Here is a 12,124-nt window from a genome sequence, read left to right on the forward strand (position 1 = left end):
CTGTCCGAAATGGTCTACCCCGTATTTTTAAGCTGTGTCCTCTGGTTCGGCACTCACCCATCAGCAGAAACATGTTTCCTGCCTCCAGAGTGTCCAATCCTTTAATGATCTTATACGTCTCAATCAGATCCCCTCTCAGTCTTCTAAACTCAAGGGTATACAAGCCCAGTTGCTCTAGTCTTTCAGTGTAAGGTAGTCCCGCCATTCCAGGAATTGACCTCGTGAACCTACGCTGCACTCCCTCAATAGCCAGAATGTCTTTCCTCAAATTTGGAGACCAGACCTGCACACAGTACTCCAGGTGTGGTCTCACCAGGGCCCTATACAGCTGCAGAAGAACCTCTTTGCTTCTATACTCAATCCCTCTTGTCATGAAGGCCAGCATGTTATCAGCCTTCTTCACTACCTGCTGTACCTGCATGCTTACCTTCATTGACTAGTGTACAAGAACACCCAGATCTCTTTTTACTGTCCCTTTACCTAAATTGATTCCATTTAAGTAGTAAACTGCCTTCCTGTTCTTGCCACCAAAGTGGATAACCATACATTTATCCACATTAAACTGCATCTGTCATGCATCTGACCACTCACCTAACCAGTCCAGGTCACCCTGTAATCTCCTAACATTCTCATCACATTTCACCCTGCCACCCAGCTTAGTATCATCAGTAAATTTGCTAATGTTATTACTAATACCATCTTCTATATCATTAATATATATTGTAAAAAGCTGCGGTCCCAGCACTGATCCCTGCGGTACCCCACTGGTCACTGCCTGCCATTCCGAAATGGAGCCGTTTATCACTACTCTTTGTTTCCTGTCAGCCAACCAACTTTCAATCCAAGTCAGTACTTTGTCCCCAATACCATGCGCCCTAATTTTGCTTACTAACCTCCTATGTGGGACTTTATCAAAGGCTTTCTGAAAGTCCAGGTACATTACATCTACTGGATCTCCCTCGTCCATCTTCAGAGATACATCCTCAAAAGATTCCAGAAGATTAGTCAAACATGATTTCCCCTTCATAAATCCATGCTGACTCTGACCTATCCTGTTATTACTATCCAGATGTGTCGTAATTTCATCCTTTATAATAGACTCCAGCATCTTTCCCACCACTGAGGTCAGACTAACTGGTCTATAATTTCCTGCTTTCTCTCTCCCACCTTTCTTAAAAAGTGGTACAACATTAGCCACCCTCCTATATCTGCAGGAACTGATCCCGAATCTATCGAACTCTGGAAAGTAATCACCAGCGCATCCACGATTTCTCGAGCCACCTCCTTCAGTATCCTGGGATGTAGGCCATCAGGCCCCAGGGACTTATCAGCCTTCACAAGAGAGTCATCCTGATCAGACCCCAATTATTTCTGAAAACTTCTTTGCTCCTTTCACATTTCTGCAGATGTTGACATCCAAACACTTCCCACAAAAGAATATTTTCTTCTTAGATAAGAACAGAAGGTATGGAGCAGAATCGGCCCACGGAGTTTCTCAACCCCATTCTCCTGGCTTCTTCCTCGTTGAATCCATTTGATCTGAGGGAAGCTGAACACTCTGTTGTTCTCACCTATCACCAATGGATCCTGGGAAGCGATCAAGAGCAAGATTCCCTGTGGACAAGAATGGAATAGTGTAGGTTAGATAAGCTACAGTTTGGTTTCACAGGTCGCCGCAAAATTGAGGGTCAAAGGGTCTGTACTGCGCTGTAATGCTCTAAGTTATATCTTCTCTTATCCCAATTCCTTGTCCAGTGACATTGGGGATATCTGGTGATATTCTTACTGTCACTCCAGTCAAGGTCAGTTAGCTCAGAGGTCAGTCTTCAGGGACCACATTTGTATTTTTCACTAGGTATTCGCTTCCCATTCAATCATTCAAAACAAAACAAGCCATGTTATTGGTCATGAACAGGTTAATGGGTGAGTTGAGAGTTGAGATTGACTGTTGTCCACCTTAAGGGAAGTTAAGAAAAACACAAGAAAAGACTATTGATCAGAGAGCTGACAAATCCACAATACAGGCAAACAATCCCATTGGATCACCACTGTCTCTGAAGAGCTTGGAGACTCTCAAGCACAAAACAGTACGTTGGAAAGTGAAATTTCTTTTTAATGAATGAGAAGGCTGATTAATTTTGTCCTTTGAATGAATAACTCAAGTAGGAGAGATTCCGAATTTGTCCGATTTTTCAGAAGGAACACAGCTTAGTGAGACAAAAGCTCGTGCCAAGTTTTAATGAAATTCAAATGAAAAAGGAATAGACTTAAGTTTTGGAATAGAAGGTCAAAGTTTAAGGAGATACGTACAGATTGTGAGTTCTAGCTGAGCGTGCTGTCTTTCGAAAAGCTTGTTTTTTTTTCATTTTATTCACTCTTAATGTGACTCAATATTTTTTCAACCAGCTTCAGAAACATTTGCAGGGCAGCTCTCCTTATCTAACAGTAAAGGATTGAGGCTCAAAGACGTTCAGCTGCTTGAAGAACAATTGTCTAGTCCCTTTTATCTGTTCAATTGTATTCCACCTCTGAAATCTTTCAGGCAGAGTATGCATTTTAAGTTAAGCATTTAGATTTATTGGCATAGCAGCAAGGAAGAGTAGAACAACTCCAGAATGTCTGTAAAGACATATTACCCAGATTTGGGAATTATAAGAGGCTTTGTGACTGTTGTTTGTGGCAAGGTGATTGAAGAATAAAAAATTGAGAAATATTCTGTGTATGTGACACATATAAATGGAACCGAATTATCTGAAAGGTAATTTCAGGTTAGAAATCATTGCCGAAGATATAAAAGAGTAGTTCTGACGCAGAAGAAGGCTATCAGAGAAAAACATTGACACTAAGACAGGTATGATGTAGAGGTGCAGGTGTTGGACTGGGATGGACAAAGTCATATGTCTCCCTACCTGATATACCTGAAGTCCAACTTATAGTCCAACAGGATTATTTGAAACCATAAGATTTCAGAATGCTGCTCCTTCGTCAGGAGCTGTTGTAAGACAGGTCATGTGAAATCAGAGCATGAGACAAGAACTAAGGAATGTAGTAAGATGGAAAGAAAAGGGAGTGATGCAGAGAGGTTTTGGAAGCATAGACCAGAGCTCCAGGGTTTAACTGTTGATTAACATTGATTAGATTAGATTCCCTACAGTGTGGAAACAGGCTCTTCGACCCAACCAGCCCACACCGACCCTCCAAAGAGTATCCCACCCAGACTCATTTTCCTCACACAATGCACCTAATACTATGGGCAATTTAGCATGGCCAATTCACCTGCCCTGCACATCTTTGGACTGTGGGAGCAAACCAGAGCACCCGGAGGGAACCCACACAGACACGGGGAGAATGTGCAAACTCCACACAGAGGCTGGAATCGAACCTGGGACCCTGGTGCTGTAAGGCAGTAGTGCGAACCACTGAGCCACTGTGAAGATGCACAAAAGGCAGAATTTGAGCTGCATAGATGTCTTCGAGAGCTGGAGATGATGGCAGAGATTGGAAAGAGTGAGGCCATGCAGGGAGTTGAACTTGAGGATGAGAATTTTACAATCTTTACTTTGAGGCTTCTAACTGTGCCAGCAAATAATTCGAGGAGAGGTAATTTGTCACTCACTAGCAGAAATTTTGATATTACGTAGATGTGTAAAATGGATGATAATTAATGGATTATTTGAAAATGACACTAAAAGAGTGTACTTTACAGCTGACCTCTGACCTGGCAATCATACACACAATCATGGGGTGGTTTGGTGGCATAGTGGTGAGCACTGCTGGCTCACAGCACCAGGTTCAATACCACCCTTGGGTGACAGTCTGTGTGGAGTTTACACATTCTGTCCGTGTCTGTGTGGGTTTCCTCTGGGTGTTCCGGGTTCCTGCCAAAGTCCAAAATGTTCAGATTAGGAGAATTGGTCATGCTAAATTGCCATTCGTGTCCAGGGATGTACAGACTAGGTGGATCAACCATGATAAATATGGGTTATGGGGATATGTGGGATGTTCTTCGTAGGGTCAGTGCAGGCCTAATGGGCCAAATGGCCTCTACCTGCACTGTAGAGATTCTACGAATCTATGACAGGTGGGATCTTATCGGGGTCTAAGTGACATTAGCAATTTGTGGCAGAATCAGACCTGAAGCCTGAATTGAATTGTGGAGGCATTTTGCTCCAACTTTTATACATTTACCAAGTGGTGAGACAAAATGTTTCAATTGGCAGTGGTAAGTTGTCAGCTAAGAGGGATATTGCTTCTTAAAAAACTAAGTAATGCCACAACTCAACTCACTGATATTCAGCTTTCTGCTCTCCAAAAACCACAAGGTCCTTCCTACTTCCCTAAAACAATGTAAGATTCAACCTGACATTTTGTTAATGCTGTATACTTGCTTTGTGATTCTAGTCTTTTCCCACTGCACTTTCTGAACGGTTGCCTTCCTTATCAATTTTTATTGAGTTCCTCATATAGTAACACCAAAGTAAAACAGCAACTGAGAACCTTTGGGAACTGGGCAGGGGTCACTTGTTTCGATAATCTCATTCCTACACATTTTCCAGTCACATTTCTTTCACCTCACTCTCTGGAAAAACTGAAATGTTGAAGTAAAAATTGATTGTGCCTTATTTTTGACACATAACCAGCAGCACAAATGGAACTCATGCCCCAACCATGATAATAGAAATCGAGGTGTTGTGACTGGTTTTTGTTCCAATTCCTTGCCTGATTAAAAAGGGTCAAAGTGCGGTTGATGGGTAAGGAATAATTGGGCTGTCTGCTAGGATCTGCCAGTGCACAATGACCAGGTCCAAAACATCAGGAATTGCTATTTAGACAAGGCATGGGAGGGTTATCGGAACCCCAGCGCCTTTATCACAGCATAAAATAGCATGTTCAGGGAGGATGGACTGAAAATGGATAGGCAGAAAGGAAATATTCAATCAAGTGTCACCTTAGAATGACTTAGAGCTTGCCTGTCACTGCACAGGAAAGATAGGCCAATTTTAAAGCAATGAGAGTTCTGTCCTACCCTATAATAACTGATGCGGCTACAATGAGAGGTGTCACTGAAATGCACGCCTCAATCAAAAGCATTTGAGTAGCTCAAACATGCTGCAACACCAGCAGCAATAACATCAAGGCAAATGATGCTAAAAGGAAGCCCCTGTTGAAAAAAAAATGTAAGCCTGCAGATCTGGTAGGCTGGGTTCACAGTCCACTAGACATTCAAACCTATGAACATTAATCTGTCCGTATCTGATGTTTGCATACCAATGATAATGGCGTCTCGTGTTTTAACAAGATAAGGAATTCTGAAACAGGAATTGTTAAACACCAGAAAATCTTGAGGGAAGAGTGGGGCAAGTGCAATAAATTGAGAAGTTTTTTGAAAGAATTGACGCAGACATGTTGATCCACATGACCATTTTGTGCACTGACACAAAGGCTATTTGGCCCCTTAGAATTACTCTATCCAGTATCAACACATGGTTCAGCATGGGCAGCACAGTGATTAGCACTGCTGCCTCAGAGTGCCAGGGACCCAGGTTCAATTCCAGCCTTGGGTGCCTGTCTGTGTGGAGTTTGCACATTCTCCCCGTGTCTGCATGGGTTTCGTCGGGATGCTCTGGTTTCCTCCCCCCGTCCAAAGACGTGTAGGCTGGGTCAATTGGCCATGTTAAATTGTCCCATCATGTCCAGGGATGTGCAGGATAGGTGGATTGGCCATGCGAAATGCAGGCTTGCATGATGGGTCTGAGTGGGATGCCCTTCAGAGGGTCAGTGCGGACTCAATGGGCTGAATGGCCTGACTCCACACTATTGGGATTCTATGGTTATTTCTGCCATACAGTCTGCTGTGCACTGACTGACTGTTCGGACCTGAAGTCAAGTAACAGCTGAGGGTGTGCATCCCATTGATTACTCCGCTATTTCAAAGGACCAGGTGGGTTTGCATTGCCAGAGAGAACCACTTCAGTTGAGGAGGCATCATTTAAAGTTGAAAGGCAGGAGGATTAAAGGGGATTTGAGGAAAGATATTTTCACCCAGAGAGTGGTGGGATCTGTATTGCACTGCCTGGCAGGGTAGGAGAATCAGAGTCGAGCGTGTGGTGCTGGAAAAGCACAGCAGGGTAGGCAGTATGCAAGGACCAGGAGAGTCAACATTTTGGGCATAAGCCCTTCATCAGGAATGAGGCTGGTGGTCTCTGATTTCCAGCATCTGCAGTCCTCACTTTCTACAGGGTAGTAGAGGCAGAAAATCTGTAATGGGCCTAGTGCTGGAAAGTGGGATTGGGATAGATGGGTTGGCACAGATTCAATGGGCCAAAGAGTCTCTTCTGACCTTTAGGACTGTAAGTTTAGTACAGCAGCAAAACATAACTTCAGTGTCTATTGACCTTTCTAGTATCTCATAGTCCAGCATTGTTACTTGCATCGTTAACCTCCTCAAACTCTTTCTTAACAAGTGTCAATCAGGCTCCCTTCCAAAAACATAGAATCCCCACAGTGTGGAAGCAGGCTATTCGGCCAATCAAGTCGACACCGACCCTCTGAAGAGCATCCCGCCCAGACCCAACTCCCCTACCCTATCCCAGCATGGCTAATCCACGTAGCCTGCACATCTCTGGAAACGATACTACCCAGAGGGGAACCCATACAGACACAAACTCCACAGAATCACCTGAGGGTGGAATTGAGTCATGGTCCCTGGCGCTGTGAGACACCCGTGCTAACCACTAAGCCACCATGCCATCCGTCCATTAGTTTTGAATGGTTAATATCCTAGAGAACTTTCCACTGATTATAAAAGCACTTTGTATCTGGTAAATGTTTTTCAGCCCAGATGCATTGGAGTTAATACTTGAAGGAACTGTTGTGGTGATGCCCTGGGACTGAGACAGATTCAGCTCCAATGAACAAGAATATCTTCTTTTGTGACTGCTGCCAACAGAATCTTGCCCATGATTTTCATTGACTTTGCCAGGACTCCTTGATGCCACACTTGGTGAAAGATTACCTTGATGAGTCATGGGCGGTCACTCTTTCCCCTGCCCTCAGGTTTAGGTCTTTTGACTGTGTTTGCATCAGGTTTACCAGATTCATCTTATTTTTAGGGTATGCCCACTGCTGCTCCTGGCATGCCTTCCTCCACTGTTCATTGAGCCAGGATCGATGTGTGGGCTTGATGTTAATGGTAAAGTGCGGGTCATGCCAACCTATGAGATTACATATCATGATTGAGTACAATTCGACTGCTGATGGCTGACAGTATCTCATGGATGTCTAGATGTTAGCTTCTGGATCGGTTTTGAATCTATTCCTTTCAGCATATTGGTAGTGACACAAATAGATATCTTCAACCCAAAGGTAGGCCGTTTGTCTTTACAAGGATTGTGTGGGTGCAGTCCTACAATTTCATTCATGGACTCTTGCATGTATGACTGATATATTGCTGAGGATAAGATCTACTGTGTTTTTCTCTTGTTGGCTCTTTGCCACAGGGCCAGACTAGCTACAATGTCCTTCAGCCTAATCAGTAGTGGTGCAATACCTGCTGTGTTATACCTCGCAATCAGTCTGACTGTGTATCTCTAAGATACATGCTCATGACACCATTACCGTATCATAGCACGTGGCCTGAAAGTATCAGGATCTCTCATTCCATCTTACTTTGGACCACAAGAAGCATGACACTCTACTAGAAGCATGTAGCTCTGTGTAATCTCATAGGTTAATGTGAACTCAGAGACTTCCGTATCTGAAGAGTTCAATATTTGCACATAATCATTAGCTGTTATTAGTGTTCCTTGGATATTTCAGTATCACAATATTCATGCTGAGTTTCTGTAATGAGGGATAACATAAGTATTGTTGCACCAAGTAAAGCAACCTGCAGGAGGCAGTTGGATAACATCATAGCAGCTGTGGGCATCTCTTAAAGACTCTCGTGCTTTAGTGGCAGACATTTGGAAAACTAATTAAAGATCAATGAGTCTAAAGCTCTGGACAATGGTGAACTTGGACAGAGGGAGAATTGTGTTAGAAGTCAAAATAGGTTCAAGTCACAATTGAGAAATCACAGCACAAAATTGTGATTGAGGTTATAGCACAGCACTAAAGGAGATCTCCACTTCAATGGTGCTGCCATGTGGAAAGATGATGTGGAGGTGCTGGTATTGGACGGGGGTGGACAAGGTCAGAAGTCACACAACACTAGGTAACAGTCCAACGGGTTTATTTGAAATCATAAGCTTTCGAAGTGCTGCTCAAATAAACCCGTTAGACTATAACTTGGTGTCATGTGACTTCTGACTAATGGAAAGGTGATCAATTCTTTCAAACAGTTTCCATCAGCAAAATCTTGCTCACTATAATACTGTGACCCCCCCCAAGAACTTCCCCCCGAGGTAGCTGCATTGCAGAAAGGCTCGGTGTAAGAAGATGAACAAAATTTGAAAATCCTTTCAGATGTGCAAGGCAACTCTTCATTATATAAAGCACAAGACATTAGCTCTAGAACTTGCCTTCAAGCTATTCTAGACACATTTATCTGGCAAGAAATTCAACTCTAAGACAGATCATAAATCACTAAAATGGTCTACCACAAACTGTTAATGAGTAAATTGTTGCATTTGCATCATCAATTTGTCAAGGGGCAAGGATTTGTGAAATATAAGCCAGCTGCCAGGATGATTCCATCTGACCCTTCAAGTTGATTACCCTACCTTAGCAAACAAACAAAGATGAGTTGATTTACACGTTGACAAACTGAGTTGATTTACATGCTGATGCTCTGGACTATGAAGTTGAAGACTTCTCAAGGTTGATTGATTGCAGTTTGGCTAACCCAAGTGTGAACAGTTACAATTGTTAACTGCTGAAGATGAGCAACTACAAGGTTGCAAAAGATCATTATCCAGAGATGGTCTGACAGCATTGAAGAAGTATTTGAGAACATTTGCTCATTTGTCCAGACAGAGATGAACTTAGTTTATCATGCCAAGTTATTTTCAAGGGCAAACAAGTCTTAATACTGAAAGCATTACAATAGGGCACCTGGTCTCTATTACATCAGGGACCTATAGCTGTTGAACACACAAGGTGGATAGTGCACAGACCTGTGTATTGCCAGGAACGATTCACAGTATACAATAACTCAGTAACACATGCGAGGTTTGCCAAGCCTATCTACCCCAACAGCAGGTAGAGCCTCTAGATCCACACAATGATCCACCCAATCCTTGGCTGAATGCAGCAACAGACCTATTCACGGTGCACATGGATGATGCATGATGCGTGTGTGTGTGTGTGTGTGCGTGTGTGTGTGTGTGTGTGTTTTTCCTCCCACAGACCAAAAATATGCAGGTTAGGTAGATTGACCATGGGAAAATGCTCATAGCATCTAGGAATGTGCAGGCTAGATGCATTAGTCATGGGAAACGCAGGATTACAGGGATAGGGAAAGGGGTTGGGTGGGATGCTCTTTGGAGGGTCAGTGTGCACTGGTTGGGCTGGATGGCCTGCTTGCACACTGTAGGGATTCTATGATTTCAGTGATTCAGTGAGAATGCAAGGATTGAATGTATAGTCTGTACTTGCCCACCTGCTGAAGGTACGGACTGTGATGGCTGGGAGACAAACCCAATGGAAGAAAGTCTTGGAACCCTGGAGGGACAACATCTCAGTTACCAGACATAGCACTGGGGGGCACGGTTCTCTCCCATGCAGGATCTGGTACTATTCCGCCTGCATCTTCTCCACCGCTCCTCCTGCAGATGCTGAGAGAAGATGGCGATGACCAAGAACTTCCATTCCCCCAAGGTCTCCTCCGAAAACATGGAATGGCACCATAATGATAGCTCTTTTTAACCCAAGTCATCAGAGCATTTCCAGAGTAACTCTTGACAGAGTGGTGATCAAGGCCTGTTGGTGTCTTTCAAAAGTTCTCAAGAGACACAGAGGCATAGAGACAAAATAAAATCTCCAGATGCTGGAATCCAAAGTAGACAAACAGGAGGTTGGATGAACACAGCAAGCCAGTCAGCATCAGGAGGTGGAGAAGTCAACATTTCAGGTCAAGATCTTTCATCAGGACCCAAAACATAGAACATAGAACATAGGCAAATACAGCACAGAACAGGCCCTTTGGCCCACAATGGAGGGCCGAGATTTAATCCTAATGTAAAATATAGTAACTTAACCTACACACCCCTCAACTCACTGCTATCCATGTGCATGTCCAGCAGTCGCTTAAATGTCCCCAATGTCTCTGCTTCCAACACCACAGCTGGCAACGCATTCCATGCATTCACAACTCTCTGTGTAAAGAACCTACCTCTGACATCTCCTTTATACATTCCTCCTAATATCTTCAAACTATGACTTCTCGTACCAGTCAATCCTGTTCTGGGGAAAAGTCTCTGGCTATTGACTCTATCTATTCCTCTCATTATTTTGTACACCTCAATCAGGTCTCCTCTCTTCCTCCTTCTCTCTAGACTTCTCCCACCTCCTGATGCTGCCTGGCTTGCTGTAGACACAGAGGCATGTACTGGTGAAGGTGTGACCTTATAATTGGCCATCCAATTGCCTCAACACTTGGCAAGATTCCCTGTCCAGGCAGAGAGGTGTTGGAGGCTGATAGTGGAAGGTTAATGCTAGTGCTAATGGAAAAGTACCTTAGGAGCAGATGAAACAGAGGAAGATGTATGAATATTGTTAGCAGCTTCCAGCAGCTTGAGACAAAAGAGGATTGAACACAATGCTATTGCAAGCTATGAACATGAATTAAATTTAAGCATTACAGTGCAGGGTTTCATTCATGACTTCTTCCATCAGACATCAGCCCCATGTGATCTGACAACATTATGACATAATTCCTTATGCACATTAACTATTTTGACTCTAAACCCTGAGAGATAGGAGCATCGTGTAAAATTTTCGATGTCACAAACACGATGAGAAGAATGCAAATGAAACCCTTCATCTGAACTACAAGTCTTCCACACATTTAATACTGATGCTTTAAACATTGACCATACCTGAAGGGAACTGAATTGAAATGAACTCCTGCTGCCTCCTTTGTAATGAACCCGTGAGCTTTGAGATCACAGTTGGGTAAATGTAAAGGCACCGTAGGCCCAGAGGACAATAGAGCAGCTCTCTCACTAGAGAGAGAACTGACTGGTGGTGGTTTAACCTGAGGGTCAACACACCTCAGGCAAGGAGAAAGGTTGAGGAGGGGATTCCTTCATGGAAAGGTCAGCTAGTGCAGGAATTGAACTCATGCTGTTGGTATCACTCTACGTCACAAACCAGCCGACTAGCCAACTAAGCTAAAAGTGGACAAATATTCAGTTTATTCCATTTTACGTTCCTTGCCTTGATGAAATAAATAAGTTAACTACAGGGTTAGGGATTGCCAATAGAATAATGTCATATTGAGGCATTAATATACACCCACTAATATCAACAGCATTAGAATTTTATAGGATCCCTACAGCATGGAAACAGGCCATTTGGCCCAACAAGTCCACACCGAACCTCCGAAGAGTAACTCACCCTGACTCATTCCCCTACCTTATTGTACTCCATTTACCCTTGGCTAGTGCACCTAATCTACACCTCCCTGAACACTATGGGCAATTTAGCATGGCCAGTTCACCCAACCTGCACATCTTTGGATTGTGGGAGGAAACCTGAGCACCTGGAGGAAACCCACACTGACACAGAGAGAATGTACAAACTCCACACAGTCAGTCACCTGAGGCTGGAGTCGAATCATGGTCCCTGGCACTGTGAGCAGCAGTGCTAACCACTGAGCCACCATGCCGCCCAAATTAATTGATAGGCAATAGAAATAGAGTCATAGAGTTAAACCCTTCAGTCCAACTTGTCCACACCAACCAGACATCCCAATCTGACCTAGTCCCATTTTTCAGTATTTGGCCATAGCCCTCTAAGCACTTCTTATTTATGTACACATCGAGATGCCTTTTCAGTATAGTAATTGTATCTGTACCTCTGGCAGCTCTTTCTATACATGCACGACTCTCTGAGGGAAAAAGTTACCCTGCAGGTCTATTTGAAATCTTTCTCCTCTCACCTTAAACCTATGCCCTCTAGG

This window comes from Chiloscyllium punctatum, chromosome 44 (assembly GCF_047496795.1).
Source record: "Chiloscyllium punctatum isolate Juve2018m chromosome 44, sChiPun1.3, whole genome shotgun sequence".
Classification (NCBI taxonomy): Eukaryota; Metazoa; Chordata; class Chondrichthyes; order Orectolobiformes; family Hemiscylliidae; genus Chiloscyllium; species Chiloscyllium punctatum.